We start from the raw sequence: 7,659 nt of genomic DNA, 5'->3' as shown, positions 1-7,659 counted from the left end.
TCTGAGCTGTATTTCATGCAGCATTAGATCATGTTAATATTAGATATAATCCACTGCAAATCCTCTTAGTGTCTCTGGCACTGTAATCGTTGCTATAATTGCTCAGTGCTAAAAACACTTTTGTAGCTTTTCCTCCACTCAGACTGTCAGTCCCAATTAGACCAAGCTAAACTTTCTGAATCTGTAGCGGTTGTACTGAGAACTCAGCTTTTGTCTGTGGAATATGCAGTTTCTTCTAATGGGGTGTGATAAATGACTGTGGTTCTCACACTTTTCTTCTCTGGGCCACACTTTCAGAATAAAGATTTGCTCGTGCCACACCAAATTTTTTATTGATAAGAGAAACATTGGAAAACAATATACAGTGGTACCTCGGGTTACATACGCTTCAGGTTACATATGCTTCAGGTTACTCCGCTAACCCAGAAATAGTGCTTCAGGTTAAGAACTTTGCTTCAGGAGAAGAACAGAAATTGGGCTCCAGCAGCGCGGCGGCAGCAGGAGGCCCCATTAGCTAAAGTGGTGCTTCAGGTTAAGAATAGTTTCAGGTTAAGAACAGACCTCCAGAACGAATTAAGTACTTAACCCGAGGTACCACTGTAGAGTCATGGAGTCCTCAGAGTGATTGACTTGGCATTGAATTAAGCAAATATAATTTCAATCAACAAACTCAGGCTGAAATGGCTAACCTGTGGTGTAATCCAGGGCCGTCTTAAGCATATCCGGCGCCATGTTGCAAAGATCCCTCCGGCGCCCCCCGGCAACTCCAAAACAAGGGAGGGGGCGGTAGAAAATGTCCTCTGCCTCCTCCCCCACCCTGATCCCCGGCATGGTGGTGGCGTTCAAGCAGGAAAATGTGCTGGCGGACATGCTCTCCAGTATCTGGGCGCCCAAGAAGGCAGCCCTGGAAGGCTGTGCGCTGCCTTTCGCCAGGAAGCAGGAGGAAGACAACGACCAAGAGCAGGGCCGTCTTTCGCAGATGCAGAGATTTGGGAGGGAAGCTGCACACCTGCTAGCCATAGAGTTGGCGGGGCGCAGCTGACGTGCGTGCATGGAAAGGGGAGGCTGTCGGCAAAGCCGTGCAGCTCCCCCACTTGCTAGGGCTCCCCTGAGAGGCCGGCGCCATGGCACAACAAACCACTAACACCAACTGGAAAGACGGTTCTGGTGTAATCCTGATTTTAGGACCCTCATACCTACGGGACCGCCTCTCCTGGTATGTCCCATGGAAGATCTTACGGTCTTCAAATAAAAACATCTTGGAGATCCAGGGCCACAGAGAGGTTAGGCTGGCCTCAACCAGAGCCAGGGCTTTTTCGGCCGTGGCCCCGATCTGGTGGAACGCTCTGTCACAAGAGACTAGGGCCCTGCAGGACTTGTTATCTTTCCACAGGGCCTGCAAGACAGAGCTGTTCCACCAGGCCTTTGGCCAAGGCACAGCCTGACCCCCTCCTTTGGTAATTCTTCACAGAACTCTAGCCCAATGGTTGCCATCAATTTGCTTTGAACTGATTTTAGAATGAATTGATTTTAGAATGCTGTATTATTTTACTGTTGTTAGCCGCTCTGAGCCTGGCTTCAGCTGGGGCAGGTTATAAATAAAATTTTATTATTTTTATATTATTATTATTATTATTTTAGAACCTCTGTAAAAACTGAGCGCTGTTTCCCACATGATCATTAACTTTCCCAGCACTTGATGATCTGTTCGCGAGAAGAGATCCCACTGCTTTTAGAAACCATTGCTTCTTTGAGGCGCGATTGACATCTTGCATGCGGCATTTGATCTGAGATGCAAGTTGCTGCTTGATGCTGCAGTCGTCTAGTGACGAGCGCATGAACCTGAACTCCAGAGATTATGCAAGCAAACTTTCCTTGGCAACCCAGAGCCAATGCGATGGCCTTGAACCTCAGGTTGATTGGCATCATAGGTTTCAAGGGAATTCTGGCTGCTCCTTGTGTTTCCTCTATGGATAAGAATCTAGTTCATGAATAAGCGGGCAGCCAATTGCCTTGGGAATTGTTCTGTATAATAGAAGGCCATCAGCTTCTCTCTGTGTTCCTTTGACAGCCATTCATCTTCCCATGCACCTCATCCCTCTTGGTTTTGACAAAGGCCTTGCTGCAGTAGACTGGAATGCTATCAATGTATGCACTGACACCTCATCTGAAACTGAGATTTGTAGAAAGGTTACAAGAGGTCACCGGGAGAAACAGAACTAAGGCTTCTAAAACTGCTGCCTGAATGAATAGCATCCTAATCCTACTATTACCCCTCTGCCAACCTTGCAATGAACAGATTTTTAATGGAATGGGAGGGGGGATCAGTCTCAAATATACATTAATAACAGTGTAATCATGCATTTTCCAATGTTAGAGTAACAGAAAATGCAAACTATTTGAAGAAAATATCTTTTCTTTGAGGAGGGATGAAATGTATTGAGGACACTAAGAGGCCAGAATTATGGGACAGCGGTAAACATCTGTAACGTTTCCCCAATGGAGTTCTGTTTCATACAAATCAAATATCTCAATGTACCAGGAAAAAATGGCTCAAAAGATGGATTTCAATAATGCTCCACTTCAGGACATTAGTAAACCATGGAGATGTGTGTGCCTGTGTGTGGAAACTTTAGCGGAAAGTTTGTCTTTAAATAAAACCCTATAGCTAACCTCATGGAAAGGGAGGGTTAGAGATAAAGCGCTGTGATAAAGGAGAATTATTTTCTCTTCAGATGTACAGTACAATGTCAAATCAGATTCATTTCTGTGCTTCAACTTTTGCAAATGAGAGGAAGCCGTCTCTTAAACTATTTCTGTTTTCAAGGTCAATAAGCAAAGAGCGAGTCCTCGTTCTTTGGAGATAGCGTCCAGTCACATTCAGCAACTCCCTTGTCAGCCAGCTGTTATCTACACAGCCCACTTCTGCTACTATTTGATGTGCTACTGGTTTCTTGTCACTAGAGCGCGAGATATTTTCATCCTTCCTTTAGCAGGCACCCTTAACATTCCACATTTTCCAACACAGAAATCTCCATCCATGTCCTTAAAGCGGCAATTGGCTTGGGAAAGGAAACATAGAGAGCTCTTCAAAATAAATTTAAATTATCACCATAGTAATGTGTGACTCAAATACTCCGGCATACTCCATGTGGTCTCGCTGTCCAAGAATGGCAATTTGCATGTTTTTATTAGAAATTAAATGTCTAGTGAGAGATGAACTGTATGCTCTCAGGAGACCAGAGTATCAAGTCCCTGGTCTCTAAATTTCTGAGTAGCAAACCTACAGACCAGACTCACTAAGGTACAATTAAAAGTTGTTGTCGCTGATCTTGTTCTCGGAGTTATTACATCTCCTTTTGTGGGAGCCAGTTTGCTTCGATTCCATCTGGGCTCTGCAATTAAAGCTGAAGCAATTGCTTTTCGCTAGTCATTAGTGGTGACTAAATTAGTGTTTGCCTACATCCAGTTATGGTAGGAGACCGTAAGGGTGTGGACCGAGTGAGGCTGGGATTAGGCAATTTTGAAGTAATGAAAGTACTGACAGCCTTATAACTTGGTGGCAACTTCTCTCAGCAACAGAATTCACAGTGCAATGCTATGCATGTTTCCTCAGAGGTTCAATGCAGGCTCACTCACTATATTGTTTTCTGTCTTTCAAATTTAGTATATTTTAAGGCTTCTCAACCAAGTTTGTTCTTTTCGTAGCTTTGTCTGGTATCATCATCTGGCTTTCAACTTCCTTCCCTTTGTCCTAGCAAGAGAAAAGCACTTGGATACTGAAATCAAAAATAAAAGCTAAACAATTAATTGGCCACTTGTTCATTGCGGTCAGATTGACATTGCCCAAACACTGGAGAGACTTGTAACTACAGGTGTGATATTTTGCCCTCATGGAAATAGTGAAATGATATTTCTTCGAGGTATTTTTTAAAAAATCAAATAAATTTGTTTTGACTTAGCACTCACTTATTTTTTATGTTAGCAATAAGGGCCACAATAAAAATCCACCATCCTATTATGGTAGAATTTGGAATGAATGGCACTGTGTTGTTGTTTTTTATTTACACACACACAACGTTTTTGTGGCCCATAGACCCAAAATACACAGTACATTTTTTTGATTTACATTCTTGCTGTTGTTTTAAGTTCGTTTTTGTATTATTCCCTTGTTTTGTTTTTAATATTGTTGCAACCTGCTCTGGGACCTCATTCTGGAGGGCAGGTAAGCAACCCATGATATAATTATAATAATAAAAACAAGAAGAAATACAACTAAATAAAAATCATAGGAAAAAACAATACGTGACTCGGGGATGTCTTGCCCCATTTATTCATGGACTTTACAAAGTATAAACATGAAATTTGGGCTGCCATTCCCCCACCCACCCACAAAACAGATAGAAAGATAGATAGATAGATGATAGATGATGATGATAGATAGATAGATAGATAGATAGATAGATAGATAGATAGATAGATAGATAGATGATAGATAGATAGATAGATAGATAGATATAGATAGATGATAGATGATAGATAGATAGATAGATAGATAGATAGATATAGATAGATAGATAGATAGATAGATAGATAGATAGATAGATAGATAGATAGATGATAGATAGATGATAGATAGATAGATAGATGATAGATAGATAGATAGATAGATGATAGATAGATAGATAGATAGATAGATAGATAGATAGATAGATAGATGATAGATGATAGATAGATAGATAGATAGATAGATAGATAGATAGATGATAGATAGATAGATAGATGATAGATAGATAGATAGAGATGATAGATGATAGATAGATGATAGATAGATAGATAGATAGATAGATAGATAGATAGATGATAGATAGATAGATGATAGATGATAGATAGATAGATAGATAGAGATGATAGACAGATAGATAGATAGATAGATGATAGATGATGATAGATAGATAGATAGATAGATAGATAGATAGATAGATAGATAGATAGATAGATATAGATAGATAGAGATAACATAAAGGTAAAGGGACCCCTGAGCATTAGGTCCAGTCGTGACTGACTCTGGGGTTGTGGCGCTCATCTCGCTTTATTGGCCGAGGGAGCTGGCATACAGCTTCCAGGTCATGTGGCCAGCATGACTAAGCCGCTTCTGGCGAACCAGAGCAGCGCATGGAAACACTGTTTACCTTCCCGCCGGAGCGGTACCTATTTATCTACTTGCACTTTGACGTGCTTTCGAACTGCTAGGTTGGCAGGAGCAGGGACCAAGCAACAGGAGCTCACCCTGTCGCGGGGATTCAAACCGCCAACCTTCTGATCGGCAAGTCCTAGGTTCTGTGGTTTAACCCACAGCGCCACCCGCGTCCCATAGCCATGCGATTAATTGCTTTACATTAAAAGCAAATGGCTGGGAATTTAGACAACAAAACCACCAAGTACAGTGGTACATTGGTTCCCAAATGCCCCAAACCCAGAAGTAAATGTTCTGTTTTTCTGATGCTTTTCAGAAGCCGAACTTCTTAGGTGGCTGTTGGCTATTGTTTCCAGGGTGCCTGCACCAATCTGAAGTTGCACCTTGGTTTTTGAACATTTCAGAAGTCAAACGGACTTCCAGAATGGATTAAGATTGGTGCTTTTGTTTTTGCTATTTATTTTGCGTTTTTGTTTTTGAGGCTTTTTCAATTCATTTGTTTTTGTAACTGTGGGGAACCCAGTTCAGCTACTGATTGATTGATTGATTGATTGATTGTGTGACTGCAGAAATGGATAAAAGCCCCCCATCCAAACAAGGACTATCATTAGTGCAGGTAAGGAAATAATAATAATTTTATTTTTTATCAATACTGTCTTATTTATTTTATAGTACAGTACATTGATTATTGCTTTCATTTTATGGATCAGTGGTCTCACTAGAAAGTAAAATTCATGTTAAATTGCTGTTTTAGGGGTTGTTTTTAAAAGTCTGGAACGCATTAATCCATTTTGCATTGCTTTCTATGGGAAAACAAGCCTTGTTTTTAGAACGCTTTGGTTTTGGAACGGACTTCCAGAACGGATTAAGTTTCAGAACCATGGTACCGCTGTATATTTAAGAAGTCTAAAGGTTGCATTAAGGTGTTACAGAGCTTTTTAAAAATAATAATAATAATGAAAACAATCCAGCTTTATAGCATAACTTAGCATTTTTTAAATTAAAATAGAAAGATAAAAGGTATAGGGGATTGTTGAAAGATAGGGCTGATTCCTGGACCATCCCCTGGCCAGATTTAGAAGGTGACTGGACCGGATCCGGCCCCTGGGCCTTAGTTTGCCTAAAGGTAATGGGACCCCTGACCATTAGGTCCAGTCGTGGCCAACTCTGGGGTTGCGGAGTTCATCTTGCTTTATTGGCTGAGGGAGCCAGCGTACAGCTGGCCAGCATGACTAAGCCACTTCTGGCGAACCAGAGCAGCGCACGGAAACGCCATTTACCTTCCCGCCAGAGTGGTACCTATTTATCTACTTGCACTTTGACGTGCTTTTGAACTGCTAGATGGGCAGGAGCAGGGACCGAGCAACGGGAGCTCACCCCATCGCGGGGATTCAAACTGCTGACCTTCTGATCGGCAAGCCCTAGGCTCAGTGGTTTAACCCACAGCACCACCCGCGTCCCTTTAGTTTGCCTACCCATGGTCTAATGCTATGCAAGAGAATGAACTTCTACACAAGCCAGACCATAAGAATGGTTGCACTCAGAATCCAATGTCTAAGCGTCTAGACGCTCAAAAACAGGTTGGAAAGTTGCCACATTTCAACTCGAAGAGCCTCCAGCGTGAAACTGCTGAGCTGGACTTTATTGGAAGATCGGATCCTATCAGACTTAGTCTCTATAAGGAATGGGAGCAGCGAGCTTTCTGTAGAAAGTAATTGTCTCTCATTAGGTGTTTTAAGGACACTATTCATCTTGATCTGCCAATTTGATACGAGTGAGAAGACTACTGCACCCACTATGCTTGGATTTTTTTTAACGCTTTTGAATGGATCTTTCATAATAACATGGCACACCTATTTCTTGCCCATCCTACTCTCTCTCTCTCTCTCTCTCTCTGACCAACTGAGAAGAACTTTTTATGTATCTGATGAAATCAGCTTTAGCCACCAAAGCTTTTCAGTTGTAGGTGTCACCAGACCCTTTTGAATTTTCATTTTAAAGTTGTCCCGTTCTACTCTAAAAGTTTTTAACGTGACTTGGTGGCTCTCTGGACCACCAAGGCCAATTTGGCAATATATATTATTGAAAAGGAGCACTTGAACCAGCCTTTTTATGGAACGGGAAGTGAGGTATCCATTCTCCTACGTGTGGAATTGATGAGCTTTCATTCACCGCAGGCCAAAAAGCCCTCAGCCATGTCTCCAGCGCTTTGTTTCAGAGGTATCTGACATCCTAACCTAAAGGGATTTCGGGACGGAGTGTCAGAGCCATAACTATTCTTGTTTCTTCAACGGATTCTCTAAATAGGTTTTGTGGATTGTTGTAGTTTTAATCCAGTACGGTATTGACCAGTTTCCACCAGCACCGTGATGTTGCTTAGCAACAACCTTTTCCTCCTTCGATCTGTTCCCCCCCCACCTCTCCATATGTTTGTAAAGACTAAAAAAAGAGAAACAAAATGG

The sequence above is a fragment of the Podarcis melisellensis genome (assembly GCF_964234715.1).
Source record: "Podarcis melisellensis genome assembly, chromosome: 12".
Classification (NCBI taxonomy): Eukaryota; Metazoa; Chordata; class Lepidosauria; order Squamata; family Lacertidae; genus Podarcis; species Podarcis melisellensis.
The sequence above is the reverse complement of the archived record's forward strand: the minus strand, read 5'-3'. Positions refer to the sequence as shown.